Source organism: Acomys russatus, chromosome 3 (assembly GCF_903995435.1).
Source record: "Acomys russatus chromosome 3, mAcoRus1.1, whole genome shotgun sequence".
NCBI classification, from domain to species: domain Eukaryota; kingdom Metazoa; phylum Chordata; class Mammalia; order Rodentia; family Muridae; genus Acomys; species Acomys russatus.
This window is the reverse complement of record NC_067139.1, coordinates 47,904,679-47,925,210: the sequence shown is the minus strand read 5'-3', so window position 1 is coordinate 47,925,210 and position 20,532 is coordinate 47,904,679. Positions and strand designations below refer to the sequence as shown.

Genomic DNA, 20,532 nt, shown 5'->3' with positions numbered 1-20,532 from the left:
ACATTTTGTCTTGGGATTTTTATGAGGCCAAGGAAAAGAAAAAGAGATCAAAATGAAAACAAAAGTAAAAACAAAAAACAAAACAAACAATAAAAAACTTGAAAATTAAGTCATGCTCCAGTTAATGCCAGTTAGGTACAGAGGACATGGCTGTTCTGTTGCCACCTTCTGGTTAAAAGCAGGGAATGCTTAAAATGTGACCAAAGCTCCAATTATCAAACAAACTACCCATCAAAGATGAGCACAGAGCAGGCAACAGCGCACTTACAAAAAGCAAAGGGTGGGTGTGAAGTCCACGGAAGGATCAACAGGCCTCCAGAGACTATCTCTAACAGTCCAGCACCTGTCTCTGACCAAAATTCACAAGGGAAACACCAGAAGGTAAGGACAACGGCCAGAGAATGACACTCTTCAACCTCTCAGTCCATGTCTGGTCATGGCCAGAGCACAACACTGAGCTGCTATCTGCAATGTGGGGTAAGAGGAACAATCAGGTATTTCCTTAAGAAGCAGATTGTTTATGACCAGTTAAAAGCTGTGCGAATACCCAACACAAAGTGGACACTGTGACCCATGTCTTCCCATCTACTAGGCAACTGAAAGAAGAAGGTCGCTTGAGTAAGGAGTGTGATGCCAACATGGGTAACGGAGTGCAACCATGTCTATCAAGAAAGACAAAAAAAAAAATGAATTTTTATCAGTTCTGTGAGATGAACAGTTATTATTCTACAACTTGAGCAAATGAGGTCTAAATATTAGCATAGAATATGGCTGCCTACTCTGTTTCTTCTACAGAATCATTCACGACATAAAAAGAAATATCATTCAATCTGTGTCACTAAGAAGCCTCTCCTAGCATCTTTCACTGGTAAGTGCAGTTCAAGAAAACTGGGTATTTCTTGGGGCGGGGTTGGGTGGTGTTTGGATGCTTAGCTAAAGTGACAGATCAGTAATATGAGAAGCAACAGAACACAGACATGTTCCACCTACTTCTCATTCATGGCCTCTCAATTATAAGGACCAATATACTTATAGTCATTTAAAAATAATTGTTAGAAAGGGCTGGAGTGATGCCTCAGATGACTGCTTTTCCGAAGGTCCTGAGTTCAATTCACAAAAATCACATGGTGGCTCATAACCACCTATAATGAGATCTGCTGCTCTCTTCTGGCCTGCAGGTGTACACACAGGCAGAGCACTGTATACATAATAAATAAATAAAAGAAAGCGAATCAATTACTAGTTGTTCTGTGTGTAAAAGTGCTACACTAAAGAGTCAAGAAGACCTGCCAGACATCTCAGTGATAAAATGCCTGCAGTCAAGGCCTGGCCACCTCTAGCATGGACCCAGGGTGGAAAGAGAGAATAAGCTACCAGAGCCTCCCTGTGTGTTAGAAACAGATATATAACTATCTGGGTGTTAGAACAGAGTGAGAGTAGCTCAGCAAGCAACATCATTTTTTGCAATAGTAATAGTAATAGTAGTAGTAGTAGTAAAATAAATAATAATAATAATAATAATAATAATAATAATAATAATAATAATAATAATCCTGTGCCAGAACCCAAATGGGAAGGAGATTCACTGGTTTTTGTTCAGATTTAGGTGAGAACTGTGTCTTTTCCCTGTTGGTTAGAGTCCAACCTCAGTCTTTCCAGAGATTTCACTAGTTTTATAAGAATGAATGCTGTAATGATCATGGTTAAAAAAAAAAAAATGCTTTTCAAACATAGAAAAATAAGCCAGGCATAGTGGCACATGCCTGTAATCCCAGAACTCAGGAAGGCAGAGGCAGGTGAATCTCTGAGTTCGAAGCCAGCCTGGTCTATGAAGTGAGTCAAGAGAAAACGAAACAAACATGGAAAAGTAGCTTAGTCAGCATCCCTGCTACACTCGAGACTGCACCTGATAACCAGAATCCAGTGACACCACTCAGTCACTGAAGTCCTAGAAGTCCATGAGACACACTGGGCAGTATATAAGCAGAGACCAAGAGCACTGCTCGGCTCTGCACATCCGGAGGGATGCAACCTTGATCTGTCCTGTGGCTGAAGTGTCTCCCCCAGAATCCTGACCCTTAACTCAGAGACTTCTGTTAGAGACTGGATCTGACCTACAGCTAAGATATGTCATACAGGTGAGCAGCCTTGGAGAGAAGGGCTTAGGACCATAGTTAGAAACTTAGAGTATGAACTTGGTGTGATGACCCTCAGCATAATAAAATACCACTTTTGTTATACCAACTACATGGGTCTACCTTCTTGCTCACAACAAATGCAAAGAAAATGAAGGAAAGAAGGAAGGAGCTGGCCATTCCAGGGCATCAGGTTCTGGGAAGACAGAGGTCCTTTGGGTAAAGAAGTTTTACTAGGTAATGAGATCAAAAGATTTGCATAAAAGTTGTAGGAACTGGAAGATTAAAAGTGGATGAGGTTTATGAAACAGTGACCATTGACAGGAAAGCTATCTGTGACAGAGAAACAAAGCTTTCACCTGTGGCACACTTATACCTATGTACACTCACATGTGCATATTAATAAATAAAATAATTTTATAAAAGTGAAAGAATCATAATAATATGTGACTGTGTTTGTGAACTGGAGAAAGTTCCAGTAGCATGTTAGATGTAAAAATTATAGACAAGTATTTTTATTTTATGTGCATGAGTGTTTTGCTCACATGTCTTTGTGTCCAGTATGTGTCAGGTTTGCTCACATGTGTTTCCATGTGCTCAGTGTGTGCCACACATCCTAAGAAAAGGTCATTGGACCCTTGGAATTGGCGTGACAGCAGAGTGTGAGCAAACATGTGGGTGCCAGGAACCAAACCCAGCTCCTCTTCTAGCTGGACCATTCCTCCAGCTCCACACAGGTATTTTCAAGTGTGACGAGCTCTGAAAACCATGAAGTGACTTGGAGGTGGTCCACGGTCTCCTGTAAGATGAATGGATGGGGTGAGTCAGAAGAGAACACTTTCAGGTCTGCATTGGTGAAGACACAGTCCCAAAGATCTGCATCTTTAGATATGTGTGAATTTGTCCTTCTAAATTCACCTGTGTCTGCCTTCTCAAGCTACCTGCACGGAGGCATAAGTGGAATGCCTTACGTCCTGACCTCAGGGATTTAGCCAAAAGGGAGGAACTAAAATGAAGTTTCCCAGACTCTTCTCTGTAAGGTTCTCTCAGGCCAGCTTGCCTCTCCCTGGAAGTCACTGATCTTCCCCCACTCCCTCCTCCCCACCCCCCACCTCCTACCCCTGCGCCTGATGGATTGTGAAGGAGTTGGACTGTTGCAGCTCCAGAGCTGGATACCTCCTGAATAGACAGAACTTTCTTCAAAAGCCGGGCTGAAACTCAAGTCCACTTATCACAGGATCATTTAAGTGCCAGTCTCACTCATCGCTGGGTAAGAAAGTAGAGAGGGACTGCGGTGGGCAATTGGGTCAAACGAAAAAGGACTGCTGATACTTTGTTACCATACACACACACACACACACACACACACTACACACATAGATTACACATATACACCACACTGCACATGCGTACACCACATACTACACTATACACATACACCACACTACATACACACGCATACTAAACACACACACCATAGACCATACTACATACACACCACACATACACTACACTACATACACAAACACTGCACACACACACACCACACACAAGCACAAACACTACAAACACACACTATACTACACACATACACCATGCACGAGACAACACACACTACACACACACACACACACACACACACACACACACACACACACACACACACACTTCCTTCTTATAAAGTACCAGGCTTGTTATCAGAGATACACTCTGGTGGACAGAAAAGGTTCATTGCTTTTCATCAAAATGTCAGGCAGGCAGATTTTAAAGTGAGCTCCACAATATGAAAGAACACTCTTCCATCCATGGAGCTTTGAAACTGATTGCAAATGAGTTGCCTTGGAGCAGTGGGGCTAGCAATAATGGTATGCATCTGCGAGGCTTCGCTCCAGGCGTGGCCGCATTTACATCACTAAAGCTCGGCAATTGCAGATCAGCCTTTCCTTTCCGGCAAGATAGGGTAGGAATTGCTGCAGCAGGTTTCCTGCCTTGGATGGCCGCCAGCAGCCTGAGTCACTGTCCCAGACATCTGTAGCACATTAAGCCCTACCCTCCTTATCGCTCTACTCTGAACAATGGCTTAAACCTATGACAAAACCTATGGCCAGAGCCTTAAGAGCCTTCTAAAAGTGACCAGCAAATCATACGCCTGCACAGAACAACTTCTAATGGAATTGATAGGGTATCAAAAAAGCCTTGTTCGGAGGCTTCTTCATTTCAGTGGGTTCTTTGGACAAGGCAACAGAAAGGCCTTGTGTGGCTCGGATGGTTTTGATAATCTCACCTCCATTTAAACCTTTGTGCTTCGGGAAATGCTATGGTAGACAATGTCAATGCTCCAACATCAATCAAGGATGTTAAGGTATGTGTCTTTATCTATATATGAGTTCACCCCTTCTATTCACTTCCCATCTTTTTTTCTTTCCTGCTTCCTATCTCCAAGGGAATAAGAGGCAGTCTGGATGGGTCACAGCAGTGGACGTTCTTGCATAAAATGTCTTGTGAGGTCAAGGCAGTTGCTCCCCAGATGGTCTGGAAAAAAAGTATCCATGCAGAAAACATCCATCAGGCAAACAAGGATGGTGGTTGTCCTGAGTGCTCTATGCCAGAAACACAAACACGCTTCTGTTTTCTCACAAGGTCAGAAGTTATTGAACGACAATAACCTCACAAGCTGCCATAGTTTTAAAGACAGCAGTTTGTCAGGCAAAGTGGCTGAAGTGAATGCAGTTTGTTTTATTCCAAACTTAATGACTAAGATTAACCTTTGTATCACAAAGTTCATGGTAAATCAATCAATCTCTATCTATCTATCTATCTATCTATCTATCTATCTATCTATCTACCTATCATCTGGTTTACAGAATTGAAAAGGCTCCAGCAGAATTCCAGAACAAATAGGAAGAACATAAAAGCTTCTGTCATCCATGTCCTTTCATGTGATGGCCACAGAAGGTATGGCCCAGATGTAGGATGCGTCTTCTGACTTCAAATGATGGGGATTTAGGGAAGATCCTTCCTACATCAAATGGGCCAATCAAGAAAAGTCCCTCAGCAGTGTGCTGAACTGCTTGGGTTTTAGCTGACTCTAGATATAATCAAGTTGATAACCAAGATTAGCCATCACATGGGGTCACAGGGGTCATAGGGGCTGTTGCCATTGCAGCACTAAGTGTCACCATTGTATGGGTTCTGGTGAGCGAATCACACCTTTTCCATGGTTTGCTGTGTCTGATAAGTTCTTGAGTCTGGTTTCCTGTAATGAGCATGTAAGAGCACTGTCAACTGCTCAGTGTAGAAAACCATAATAAGTGTGTTATGAAGTGATAAGGACAGCTGTAGCCAGCTGAGCTAGTAAACATGAGTGGCGTATAGTAATAGATAAGCAGACCTGAGTGTGTGATGTGATAAAGAGTAAACAAACTCAGTGAAAAGTATATAAACCGCGGTCGAAAGCCATTCAGTATCTCGCTTCCACCATGGCCGCATAAATCCCGACTGCCCGGAACGAGATCTACCGAACAGACCGAGTCTCTGCCCAAATACCCAAACACGAATGACGGCTCAAGCTCCTAGGACCCTACTGCTGTAACCAGAAATCGCAGCTCTGGACCTGTCGTCGCTGACACGACTCTCCATCAGGTCGTATAACCCTGATTAAGAATGTTAGATGCTACTCCTATTAGAATTAAGATAGTTATGAATGTTTGAGTATAAGATAGAATAGTATGGAATGGTATCATTATATGATTTTGGCCATTTGTGTTTTTGGACTGATTTGGTGTTGTTTTTGTGTAGTGGTGACTGATATTCTTGAACCCGTTTATGTTAATAAACTTAGCAACTGCAGAACCACTGATCAGTCTCAGATTGAGTTCATTCGGGATCCTGAGTACGAAGTACTCAGTGCTCGCGACATTTCCCTGATACAATTTTAATCTACCCATGAGCTCCTACAGGCCCAATTCACTCTGATAAATTTATGAGGCAGGACTTTTCCACTTCCAGGAGTAAGTGATTTATCAGTCTATGCCATATGAGTGGCCCCAGTCAGGTGGTGGTGTTTGTAGGTCCTGCTACTAAAAGGCAGTCTGGTTTTACACAATATGGAATAACAGATTACAATACAGCCACATCTCAAATAGAGTAGTTCCTCCATCTGTATCCCAACTCTCATTATTTCTCTGCATCCATATCAGCCCCTGAGTTCCAACCCATCATTCCTATACAGAGAAGGCTATGTATCATAGACTCCTTTTCTGATACCACCTCTGCTACCATCTATCTAGCATAAACAGCCGCAAATACCTTCCACAGGTAAAAATCTAAGAATAAATGACATTTTCCTGCTTTAAATTATCAAATGATGTTCTACCATATTCACCCCTGTTGGTTTGAAGAAGGTGTCCCCATAATTCTTGGGTACTTGAATACTTGGGCCCTCATTGGTGGGAGTTTAGGGAGAATTAGGTGGTATGGTCTTGCTGGAGAAAGTATATTACTGGGACAGGCTTTGAGCTTTCAAAAGATTCATGCCATCCCTAGTGTGTTCTGTGCTTCCTGCTCGCAGTTCAAATGTGAGCTCTCAGATGTTTCTGCTGCCATGTCCCCATTCTGCCATCATGGACTCTAACCCTTGGGAACTCAAAGCTCAATTAAACACTTACTCTTATAGGTTGCCTTAGTCAAGGTGTTTTGTCACAGCAAGAGAACAGTAACTAAATCACCACCATCACATCTGGAGTATCCCTATGCTCCAAAGACTTCATTTTATGACTTCTGCTTTCACAAAAGAAGAAAGACATTATGGCTTGGTGCTATGAATAAAGAAACCATAGTATCAGCCATAGCCCTTAATTTACCTTATAGTCCACACTCTGCATTACACATACACTTGCACAGACTTGGTTAAATTGCCATGCATCCATTACAGTACTACACAATGAATTTGGGGAAAGGCTTAGTATGTGATTCCCAAAAGACTGTGCTCAGCTTGGGATAAAACTATCAGACTATCTTTTCTGATGTAGGGAATCAGAGTCAGTGAATGAGAGTTCCCATGTCCTGCATGGTCACCGGCACTTGGCATCTTCTGTGCCATTCCTACTCTGCTCCATTAATGGTGTGATTGCTTGTAATCAGAGCAGTGGCCTGAGAGGGAAAGCAAGGTAGGAAAGGCCAAGGGTGATGGAGACCTCAGGTAGTGGTTGAGCACGAGGAGAACAGACTTTTAGGAATCAGGCTTCATCGAGCATCTAATTTAATTGGCAGTGGAAGTTACTTAAATCTTTGGAAAGTGGGTAAAGGCTTCTGGGATGAGTGTACATCGTTGGCCAGGGCCAATCTCTTGGGAATGCTTTATTTGCATGAAGAGGAATGCCAGGTGCTTACTGACATGACCTTCTAAAAAGAGAGGATATTTAACCTTTCTGATCACATGACTTCCTCTGGTGTGGGCCAGTGTGAGAGGTACAGGACCAGTGTGCAGGCCTGAGGCAGGGGAAGGAGTGGTCCTCACTCCCACTGGTATCAAGATGGGATTTTGGGGGTTAGACATAATTTGATCCCACTCCTGCTTTAGACCAGCTCCTCCCAGTTTCACGTTACCCTGGCCCAATACTTTAGCATTTTCCAATGTAGCCCCTGTAAGAAGGATACATTTCTTATCCTGCTTTAATTTCAGTTCTTTTAGGACCTGCGCTGTAGCACAGCTTGGATATGCTCATTCTCCACCTGTGTGTCTTCTGGACAGGTGCTTGAGCAGGTTTTAATGAGGTCATATTCCTATTGCTGAATTTTAATCATTATGTTTCTTGGATTCAAGCATTTAATTGGATATATGTTACGCAGACACTGTATTCCACTCCATAGCTTGATATATATTTCTTAAACCCTGGCTATCATGGAACAGAAACATCTTGCTCTAATTGGAGTACAACTTTTAAGTTTTTGCTTTCATAGAATGTGCATTTGCAATTGTTTCTAAAGCTTATTATTAGAACTCTGGTCAACTCGATTTTCTCTCTGTTGACTTGCAGAGGTTGGATGTTTTCTGCTCTACTTCCGTTCTAAGTGGACATTGTCTGGGTTTATGTTTCTGCACTTGGATATCCATGTGGTCCTGTACCATCAACACAGAGAATGTCCTTTCTCATAGGACTACTTGAAGCTCTTTTTTTTTTTTTTTCCCTCTCTATGGTTCTATTCAGCGCATCTCTAGGCCTAGAAGGTGTTGGGCCTCTTGGTGGTATTGAGTGGCTTGTTCTGGAGCTGCCACACCCAGTGGGGCAATGGGAACTTGATCTTGGAGTCATGGAACTGCTTGACAGCTGGCCAGCTGCACTAGCCAGCTGCAGCCTCTTCCATCTCCATGATCTGGATGGAGTGTGCAAGGGGATGGTACTGGGAATCCATGTTGCCGTAGCACTGTGTGAAGGCGCAGCAGTGGTTAGGTCCCAGTACTCTTGTTATATGTTGTGTATGCCGCTGTGGGAATTGTAGCACAGCCAGATGCCGAAGTTCTTTACACGAAATGGTGACTTCTCAAACACCTGCCCGCAGTACACTATCTCCCTGGATGACTTAGTCATCTTCTTCAGCTGCAACACAAAGTACCAGAAGCAGGACTTGGCCACCGCATGGTTGTGTGCAAAGATGCACATTTGTACAGTGGTGGCGTATGGCATTTCGGGGTAGGCAAGCAGCACTCTACTACCTTGTACTCCCGAAGTGTGCCTTCATGGTGGTCAGTCTTGCTTCGCTGCCACTCACAGAAGGTGAAACTCACTTTTACAGATGGAAATTTCAGATTATACAATCATGAATTTACAATTAACAATGTAATTTGTCTTTGTGTGTATGTGTTGTGTATTTGAGATTGTACTGTGAATTATCTCCCCTATTCCCAGTACTAACTAAAGTAACTTTGGGTTTCACACCAAAGCAGAGACCACTAGTTATGGTCTCTGAGAAAAAAAAAAAAATATATATATATATATATGTATGTATGTATATGTATATATATATATATATGTATATATACATTCTTTTATAATCTGACTTTTTCATGAATCAGTGTTACAAATATTTTCCCAAGCAATTTTCTATGTCATGCTTTGTTGTCTTTCCATATATTTTAGTAAATTCTAATGATAAGACATTTAGGGTATTCTTCTAGTATTTCTAAATATGATAACAAGTGGATCATATCAGAAGAATGGCCTTCAAAGAAGACTAAGAAGCTGGGCGTGGTGGTGGCCACCTGCCCTTGCAACGCATGGGAGGCTGAGACTGGAGGCTTGGAAGTGCAAGATCAGCCAGGCTACATAGAGAAAAATGTAAGGCAGGGAGAAAGGGAAGAGAAGGAAAGAACACACAAACTGATCAGAAAGACTAGGAGTCAGACAAAACTGAGAGGGAACAGAGACCCTGGAACAGGAGTAGGTCAAGTGGGATGAGGGAGTTGTGTTTGTTAGAATATTTTGGTCAGGGCTACTTAGCCAAAAGCATCCTTCTGAGAGATAAACAGATTCTCAAGTGCCCGCCCATTCCTATGCTGTGGGATAAACTAAGCTCAGTGGAAGGAAAAGCACCTGGACTTTTGGGTATAGTGGCCTCTGCTCTCCTCCCCTCATTTCTCCTCTGCAAAATCCACAGCACTGGATACTACACTTGCAGAGACCGTCTCTCCCCAGAACTTGGTGCCTCAGAGTCCAGGGCTACATACAATGCGCCCAGCTGCCTTTGCATCCAAGAGGCCGGATAGTAGAGCCTACCTGTCAGGCCATCTCCCATTCAGGAATTATAATTTCCAGAAGCAGGCCCCCTGTCCCAGTCAGATGCTAGTGGAGATAATTTTAAAAGAAATATCAAAGAAAATGTTTGTCAGCAAAAGACTAGGTCAGGAAATATCAATTTATTTTTGAATGTGAAGGGCTTTTCCCCTTGTTTGACTTGTTTGAGGGCCTGAAGTACTCACATAGTCCTCTTTTCCTCTCTCCTCCCCCTCCCTCCCTCCCTCAAACCTTTCCTTCCTTCCTCACTATCTCTCTTTCTCCCTCCCTCTTTTTTCCCTCACTTTTCTTCTCCTCCCCCTTTCTTCCTCCCCACATACCCCTCTCACTGTATTAGTTACCTAGAAATTCAAGGCTGAACAGCAGAAGGCAAATCAAAGGCAGGTATGTCAATGGCTATTATGTGCATATGATCTTTTAGTGGAACACCGTGTCATAGTAGGCAAGTCATAGTCACCTGCCACCTTACAGAGCTATCCCTTATAGCAACCACCTCTGAGCTGCATCCTGTAGTGCATGGATGAGGTCCTGACTGTGGGTTGTGTTGTGGACATTGGATGAAGTCTTGAGTATACATATTGCTGACATGGCTATGACCACGGCAAGGACCACAAAGCCTTAGAGCCAAGGGAATGGCAAAACCTTCCATCTGTGTGAGTATTGACAGTGTGTGTGGGGGGGGGGTGGCGGGAACAACTAGCAGTTGCAGCTTCCTTCTCCCTGATTATAGCTACCTGAGACTACAGCCCGAAGAGCCCTCCTATGAAGACTAGCTAACTTTCCTCCTCACACTGTACCCAAATAAATGCACTGTGTTTCTGGTTTGCATAGACAGTACCTCCATTAGAGTGAGCACTGCCCACTGGATCTCTTTCTGTATGTTATTTCTTCATTCCTGAGTTGCCCAAGTCAGGTTTCCAGGACCAAGCCACACACACCACTTGGCAGCTCTGCTTCTAGCCGTGCTGGTTTCAAAGGTCACCAAAAGTTGCCTTTCTGGTTTTAAGTTCTATGCTAGGCCCCTGTTGATGGAAGTCTTATAAACATGAAATTGTTTCTGTTCCAAGTTCGTGCCAGCAAGCGGCTCTTATGCCCTAGAAAAATATGTGCTCCTGTTTCTGAACTCCACAGTTAAACTATTTGCAATTCTGCGCTCCTGCTCTATTCAGTAAAACAGCTGTGAGCCAAAAATACTTTATAATACTTGACCAAACAGCACAGATTATTCTAAACTAATAACAGCCTTGTTTTGAAGCAGTAAATGGTTCACCACCAGGTGTCACTAATTTCTCTATTACTACAGGCCATCTCATTTTTAACGTGGTTTAGAAAATATCTTCATAAAATATTTAATCTTTTAACAAATTCACATGAATGGAACAAGGGGAATAGACATAAACTCTGCTTCCTATTTTGTAAAAAAAAATTTATTTATTGTCATGTACATTGGTGTTTTGCCTGCATATATGTCTATGTAAGACTGAGAGACGCCCTGGATCTGGAGTTGCAGACAGTTGTGAGCTGGGTGTGGGTGCTAGGCTTTGAACCCGGGGCCTCTGGAAGAGCAGCCAGTGCTCTTAACCACTGAGCCATCTCTTCACCGCCACCCCCCTTGCTTCCTATTCTCATGCAATTGAGACGGGGTCTTGCTTTGTAACCCAGGCTCATCTCCAACTCATGGTCTTTCTGCCTCTGCCCCCTGAGTGCTGGGATTCCAGGTACACACCACCAGACCCTGCCAGAATCAGATCCTGGAGCTGTCCTAAGAGAGCTGGCTACTATTAAGGATAAGCACATGAATGTTACCCATGTTATGCCTGAGCCTTTACTTTTGTGTTCATGCCTTGAAGCTTGTGCCGTGTGTGTTTGGTGCTTCAAAGCTACAATCTCAGCACTTGGGAGGCTGAGCCCAGGAGGATTTTCCCAACTTTGAAATAGCATGTACTACCATACTCAGTGAGTTCCATGCCATTTTGGTATACACATGAAGACTCTCTTTAAAACGAACAAACAAACAAACAAACAATATACATTGATTCTTTTCCTTTAGCCTTTCAGATGCATAGTTGAATGAATCATTTGAGATGCCACCAGGCAGGTGGGCACAAAGAACATCCTGCTTATCAAGTTCTTGAGATATTCTACTCAGAGACAAAGGGATCCAGCGACAATTCTTTTTTTTTTTTTTTTTTTGGAATTTGAGAAATGATATTGTTTATTTACTTTGCTCCAACTGAACCTTCAACTGATGATGATTTTTTTTATTAATTTATTCTTGCTACATCTCAGTGTTTATCCCATCCCTTGTATCCTCCCATTCCCCCCCCCATTTTCCCATTATTCCCCTCCCCTATGACTGTTCCTGAGGGGGATCACCTCCCCCTATATATTCTCATAGGGTATCAAGTCTCTTCATGGCTACTTGCTGTCCTTCCTCTGAGTGCCACCAGGTCTCCCCCTCCAGGGGACATGGTCAAATGTGAGGCACCAGAGTACGTGAGAAAGTCGTATCACACTCTCCACTCAACTGTGGAGAATATTCTGACCATTGGCTAGATCTGGGAAGGGGTTTAAAGTTTACCTCCTGTATTGTCCTTGGCTGGTGCCTTAGTTTGAGCGGGACCCCTGGGCCCAAATCTGCCTATCATATTGCTCTACTTGTAGGTTTCTAGGACCCTCTGTATCCTTTTATTTTGCTATTCTCCCATGCATCTCTCATTGAGAGTCCCAATAGGATGCCTTCCCCTCTGTCCCAGTTTCCTGGTAAGTGAAGGCTTTCGTGGGACATGCCCCTTGGGCTAGTATGCAGATATAAGTGAGTATATACCATTTGATTCTTTCTGCTTCTGGGTTAACTCACTCATTATGATCATTTCTAGTTCAATCCATTTATCCACAAATTTCGGGAATTCCTTGTTTTTAATAGCTGAGTAGTATTCCATAGTGTATATGTACCACAGTTTCTTTATCCACTCTTCTACTGAGGGACACTTAGGCTGTTTCCATGTTCTGGCTATTATGAATAAGGCTGCTATGAACATGGTTGAGCAAAAGTTTCTTGTTGTGTGCTGGAGCATCTTCTGGGTATATTTCAAGGAGTGGAATAGCTGGGTCTTGAGGAAGCCCTATTCCCATTTTTCTGAGATAGCACCAGATAGATTTCCAAAGTGGCTGTACTAGTTTGCATTCCCACCAGCAATGAAAGAGTGTTCCTCTCTCCCCACATCCTCGCCAGCATGTGGTGTCACTTGAGTTTTTGATCTTAGCCATTCTGATGGGTGTAAGATGGAATCTCAGAGTTGTTTTGATTTGCATTTCCCTGATGACAAAGGAGGTTGAGCATTTCTTTAAGTGTTTCTCAGCCATTTGATATTCCTCTGTTGAGAATTCTCTGTTTAGTTCCAAGCCCCATTTCTCAATTGGGTTATTCGGTTTGGTGGTGTTTAATTTCTTGAGTTCTTTATATATTTTGGATATTAGACCTTTGTCAGATGTAGGGTTGGTGAAGATTTTTTCCCAGTCTGTAGGCTGCCAGCGACAATTCTTATAACTTGAAAGTTATCCCAGTTCGAATCCAGCAGAGAAAGCTAAAATGAACACTAGATAGGGTCAGAGGAAAACCTGTTTTTGTTTTTGTTGTTGTTGTTGTTTTTTAAACTGAGTTTGAAGATGTTGGTTGGAGGATGTGGTTAATGCTCTAAGGCAAGCACTCTTGGTCCAGATCAAGCCTATCACCCAGTGCACAGCTATCTGGAGACAGTTTGTTTCCTTGCAATGGGGGTAATGGTGGGTGACAGGGCATCGATGAGTAGAGAATGAAAATGTTGATAGCATCCTATCATGTGGAGCAGAGAGCTACCTTAAAGGACTGGACAGGCCCAAAGGGACCTTGTAAAGCAACTTGGGACATTACAGAGCCACACAAACTCATGCAGACCGTTGATGCGATGTTTGACAGATTACTGACTCGGTAAAAGTTACTATAACCTGTCTGGACCTCCAGGCTGTCATTTATAAAGCCAGCATGCTAAACAGCCTAGGGTGTCCTGCACGATCAATGCATCTCAGTCTTATCTTCATAGTTCCTGAAGTTAAGACACAGTCTATATTGAGTGCACACTCTGAGCAGTCCAGAACAGGAGGCTGTGGTACCCCAGAAGAAGGGCCAAATAAGTTCTAGCCCTAATGGAGCTGACATCCCAGTGTGAGGCATCCTAGTAGGTTGTTGGAGTGATGGTTTTGTGCACTGTATAAAGATTATCCTTGTATTATTCAAAGGTCAATTTCTGTGCTGATCTGACTACCGGGTGGACTTTGGTATTGTCGTTTTTATGAAGCATCTCCCATCTCGATGTTTTGTAAACATTATTCCCATCACCTTCTGATTGGTTTTAATAAAAAATCTGATGACCAATAAGCTGAGACAGGATTAAAAAGCAGGACTTAAGGGAGGAGAGAGAGGTGGGTCCCAGGTGGGGACCAGAGAGGGAGGCAGAGGTCACCAGCTGGACACATATGAAGAAGCAGGTGCCAGGACAAGACTAGGAAGGGCAAGGTAAAGGGCCACATGCCTGGAATATAGGCCAGGCCAGCACTACCGGGTCAGAATAGCTCAAAATCTTCCCAGCTTAGTGCCATAAGCTAATAATAAATATAATAAGTCTTCGTGTCATTATTCAGGAGCTGGGGCTGGCTTAGAAGGTCCTCACCCACACAGTAGGTGACTCCTTACTTCAGGATGGTGGTGAAGTCGAGCAAGTATACAAAGGACCAGACATGCAGGCACAGGTAGGAAGGGGAGACAAGGCTGGGTCTGAATGCCGAACAGGAAGCAGATACCAAGTGGGAAGAGATGCAGCGAAAGCAAGCCAGGGATGTCTGGGAACAAAGTTTCTGAGAAACTTCAGAAGGAGGCATGCAACTTTGTGAGGTCTGCTTCCTTTCAGGTTCTTGTTCCTATATTGAAATCTTTTCTTTTCCCTTTGTGTTAAGCATGTTTTAAAAGGAATCCACTTAAGATGGCAGTGTGGCCGACCGTGTCTTCACACTAGGAATCATGAGTCAGGGTTCTGTGAAGACGTCACATCTGTGTGGAAGGTGAAGGCCGACTGCCTGATGCTGTGTGATGTGGAGAGATCTTGGCTGGTCTGGTCCCCTAAGAACCATCGCTCTCATCCTGTATACCTCACCACACACCCCTGTGGCTAATGGGTGAATGCTTGGAGTATATTTCACAGTAGACCACTTGCTACCACCAACCTTCAAGCTAGGAATGTGAGAAGATGGCACGTGAAACCCATAGCAGAGCTTTCTCTGCTCTGCTGCCACCTGCACGCCTCATGCCCCCACTGATGTATTTGGTACAAAAACTGATCCTTTACACCTAAGACTAACCGTGTGACCTACTCCACAATAAATCATATCACCGTGAGGCCTGAAGCCCCATTCTGACACGTTTGGCTCAGAATAAAGTACTACATACCCCTTGGAGCAAGAGCATCATTGAATCAGTAAAAGTAAGTACCAGGATAAAAACACTCATTTATAGACTGGAGAGATGGCTCAGTGGTTAAAGGTGCTTGCCACCAAGCCTGACCACTTGAGTTCAGTCCCAAGGCTGAGCATTATTGTAAGGGAAAGTCAGCCTAGGCATGTTCTTGTCTGACCGTCAGATGTGTGCTGTGGCCCCTTTCACTCTATGTGTGCCCCCTTCATTTTAAATATACAAATAATCAATGTGAAAAAATTAAAAGAAATCATAGTAGCTATGGCCTTTCCAAACCACCATGCTTCCAGTGCACAGCCCATTACACAGGAAGCTTAGCAGATGCCTTTTGATTTGTTTGTAGAAGCTCAAGGAGATTCTATTGTTTTGTAGCTGAATGGCTACAACTCGCTGAGTTTTAACTTCCTCCTTCAAAACAGAGACGGAGGGATATTCCCAGAACCACAGAGAATAGATTCCTGGCTCGGGAAGGGAGGTTTTTCCTCTTTTCTTTTTTCTTTTTCATATACATTTATTTTATTACACATGTATAAAACAAACTACATACAGCAGGGAGAACCATGTGACAATCATGAGTTCTATCAATGTTACATTCATAAGCTCCTCTAAGGGGGAAATATTTGCAGTGTCTATGCTCAGCTTCAGGTCTCATCTAGACTGCATCACACTGGCAGCATGCTTGACACTGATAAAGCATTTGTTTTGTATTGCCCTGGACTTCAGGGCTGTTCCTGCCTTCAAGCAGGCAGCTGGGATAACCTTCCGGTTGGATTTGACATGGAGTTCACACTTACATCACTCCATAACAAATACATGGTACAGCTGCTATAAACTGGCCTTTCCCCCCAATACTGAACATATAGCATATTTTGGAGCACAGGGGTATTTGTAGATACTGTAATAAAGAAAAGGCAGGAGAAAACACACACACACACACACACACACACACACACACACACACACAGAGCTCCCAATGCTGTTCAGCAATATATAATGTTCATGTTTAAACAAAGGCCACTAGCAAATGTGTCAAGTTTATTGAAGCATGGCAGAACCAGGACTCAGCTCCAGGGAATCAGAGCTGCAGCCATGAGCTGTGAAGTCCCCGGAGCTCACATCAGCCATCTACACAGATGTTTATCTTGCATGACCACGGTGCTGGCCTCTATAGCTTCACCGCCCCCAAGCGCTGCCTTCTTCCCAGAATGCCTAGCTGCTATTCTTAGTCACCAGCAATTTTGTTTTTATCTTCATCCCCTTGTCCATTTTGGAAACACATGACTGTGAGTCAATAACAGGGAGAGCAGGCATGTTAGAGGAGCTGAGGCCTGGAGCACCAACCCAGTGATTAAACTCTTGGGCCATGCGGGTACATCACGGAGTTCTTTCTTTTAAATACAGAGCAGTTAGTTGCATTTGATATGAAATGGGCTGACTCAGGCCTGTCATGCTAGGCAGGTCACGTAACTATGGTGGCACATGCAGCCTGAATAAAAAACGTTATAGCGCCTTCCAAAGAGCGAGAAGAGACGCCAAGCTTCCAGAACTTAAAGGGAAAGTGCAAGTGAATTCTCACATTGAGAACATTGCTCTTTTCCTGTGGTTTTGCCTTTGTCTTCACCTGGCTAAGTATTCGCACCTTGAGTGATTAACACTAGTCCTGTGACAAACTTGAGGATTGTAGAATTTCTTAAAAGTAACACAAAGCCTGGTGGTGGTGAGGCCACAAAAAATCTATTTTAGATTCAGAGTATATGGTGTTCTCCATTTAGATAACACCACACTCTTTATGCCTGATTAATTCTCTGACGTGGTGTGTGCTGCTTTTTCTACCTGCACATCCCCTAGTCCTTAGACACATCGCCTTCCTTCCATGTCCTGTGCCATCCACGCAGCATCAGGGAGTTTCCTCAGGAAAAGCATACACAAGGGCACCATGAGAAGCCACTCTTCATCCTCTCCCCCTGACCAAACACAACCTCTGGAACTCCTAAGACCATCGTCTGTTTTTAAAAATTGCCTTTTTAAACCAATGGATTAGATACTATACACTTCCATATCTGGTTTGCTTTCCTCAATGTGTCTATTGTGTACAATTCATCTCTGTTGTGTGAACTCTGGTTTTTCCCATTTCTTTTTTGTTTATTTTTGAGACTGTATTTTTAATTACAACAGTTCTCCCTTCCCTTTTCTCTTTTCACACCCTCCCATATATTTTACTCATCCTTATTGCTGCAAGTACGCTTTTGTATAAATGTGCCATATTATAAATTGCAATACATAATGATAACATGGCATTTCATAAGTGGCCAATTCTGAATATAGTTATTTTGGAATTATACATTTAGAAATGAATTGATCAGATATAATACATTATACATATTATATAATTACATATTACATGTATGTGGTGGCTTAAAATGAGAATGGCTCCCATAGGCTTGTATATTTGAATGCTTGTTCCTCAGTTGGTAGGACTAGTTGGGAAGGATTAGGAGGTGTGGCTTTGTTGGAAGAGGTGTGTCACTGAGGGAGGGCTTTCAGGTTTCAAAAGAGGGAGTTAGCTTCCACTGCCTTGCATATGTGGACCAAGCTCCTGATTCCTCACTATTCCTGCTTGCCTTTTTCTGAGCTTCCACCAATGAAGGTCATGGACTCTAACCCTCTGAAACAGTAAGCCCAAACAAACTTGCTCTTCTGTAAGTTGCCTTGGTCATGGTGTCTCATCACAGCACTAGAAAAGTAACCAACACAATGTATCATATATGTAATGCCTACATATACCACATATAAACCTATATATGTGCTCATATTAGTGAGTTCTCCAAAGTTATATCAAGGAAGCTGTAGCTATTCTATGCCCTTGCCATTAGTGGTATTATTCTGATACTTTGGTAGATACATTATATCAGTTACTTTTTTGTTGCTGTGATAAAACACCATGACAACTTATTTGGGAAAAGAATTCATCTGGGCTTGCAGTTAAGAGGAGTAGGAGGCAAAAAGTAGGCATGGTGGTGGGAGCCAGAAGCTGAGAGATCACATCTTATGCACAGGTAGGAAGCAAGGGATGGCTGGCAAGGCTTTTAATTCTCAAGGCCAGACCCAAGCAGAACCTTCCCACAGCCTCTTCAAACAGCTCCACCACCTTGTGAGGTAATGAGGGACAGTTCTTATTCAAAACACCACAGACATAGTTCCTGTAGAGTGAACATATTCATCTTATTTTGCATTATACTTTCTTTGCAGCTGGCATGTATTTTTCCTTCTCAATGTATGTGAGTTACAACTTTAACATAGCTGGTAATATATAATAGTATCTTGTCACTTCCTTAGAAAATCCAAAAATAAAGTGTCAGTGGTTCTTTTATTTTTATTTTTTCCATCAGCAATGTAATCTTCTAAGGTTTTATCTTTATAGCAGTTAAGGGTGGGAAAGTGAAATTGATAACCATGGAAATCCAAGATATGTCTTCATTCCATCTTTGAAAGCTAGCCCATTGCAAGCACAATTAGAAAGGACAGAAGCATAAATCACAAGATACTGAGTCTGATTGGTAAAGCAAGGTTCACTGGCTTCTGAGGATCTCAAAGCTAACGACAACTTTGGTTCCCTTTCTTGATTATATTTAACAATCAGAAAACTACAGATGGTAGAGAGAAGAAGCCGGACTTCAGGATGCTGAGAAGGTCCAGAATCTACACTCTATCATTCCAGACAAGACCATACAGAATGGAGATACTCATTGAAATTTCAGCATAACCCTTTTTTGTCATGGAGACACATACACAGACAGAACCTGGCGATATGTGCGTATAGCTCAGTGGTAGAGCATTTGACTTTAGATAGAACTTGACTATCATCACTAAGAGCCAGTACTATAAGAATATAGTGGGGCCCTGATATGATATTTTGATTTGCACATAGTCCCAGGCATGAGAACAAAACTCTAAGTTAGGTACTCCAAGCCAGCTTCAGTCTCTTCTGCCTACAGCATGGAGAGCTACCCTCTGTAGTCAGACAGATGTATCCGGTCTCCTACTTGTGCTGTTATTGCCTTTAGTGGACCTTAGTACATTCCTCAAACTTTTAAGCCTGTGTTTTCTCATTTCTATTCATTTCTACTACCAAAATGTAGACATTAAAAGAGGCAGACAAACAGACTGATGATGCTACAACATGAGTTAGCAACTATTCTTCATTTATCTTCCCACTTCACTCTCATCCACACAGACACAACACACGGTGTCACCATTGGCCCCATGGCAGGGATTCCTCAGAAGTGAGTTAATGAATGATCATGACAATGTCTTAGTTTCTTCTTCTATAATAAACAAACACACAGAAGCATAAAAATAAGGTGAACGCTCTTTACAGCCCATGCCTCTCAGCCCTGTGGTGTCATGAGGATGGGTGTCCCTTAATGATTCTTGAGTCTTGGGCAGTAAGCAGGAATTAGCTGAGAAGGAGAGATGGAAAGGCTTACCGATGTCCTGTTGTTTGGACAGAGTTCTGTGCCAGATGTCAGCTGTGTGGACAATTCCCCTAAAGATGACCATCAGGCAAAACTTTACCTTCCCTGGTTACACAAGCCAGATTCTAATAGGGACAAATCAAAACTGTAAGATTATCTAGCCTTCATTTTTAGGTATATCATATTGTGACTAAATGAATTTTCCCTGAGTATAGGAGACAATCAGGAGTCTTACTGTCACCAGGATAGCACCCAACTGACCGGCTGAGCTTCGTGTCTCTCCTGGTGGAAAGTAGACAGAAACCAGAAAGGTGAATGTGAGTGCATGCTATCCCTCGTGACTCACACATTTCTTCATCAGAACGTTCCTTCATTAGAAGGGGCCAGTGGTTCTCAATCTCCCCATTGCTGTGACCTTTAACATAGTCCCTCATGTTGTAATGACTCCCAACCATAAAGCTATTTCATTGTTAAGGCACAACTACAATTTTGCTACTGTTAGGAATCACAATAGAAATATCTGTGTTTTTTCATGGTCTTAGGTAGTCCCTGTGAAAAGGTCATTCCACTTCCAAAGGGGTCACAACCCACAGGTTGAGAACTACTGGTAATGATGGTGTTTG

At 42.8% G+C, this 20,532-nt stretch overlaps 1 protein-coding gene and 1 pseudogene across 1 annotated transcript in view; both read right to left on the bottom strand.

The window, feature by feature from the left end:
* Positions 1-20,532, bottom strand: part of Synpr (synaptoporin) — a 315,387-nt gene that overhangs the window by 251,039 nt on the left and 43,816 nt on the right. The window lies entirely within an intron of this gene.
* On the bottom strand, positions 8,358-20,343 carry LOC127186888 (60S ribosomal protein L18a-like; annotated as a pseudogene).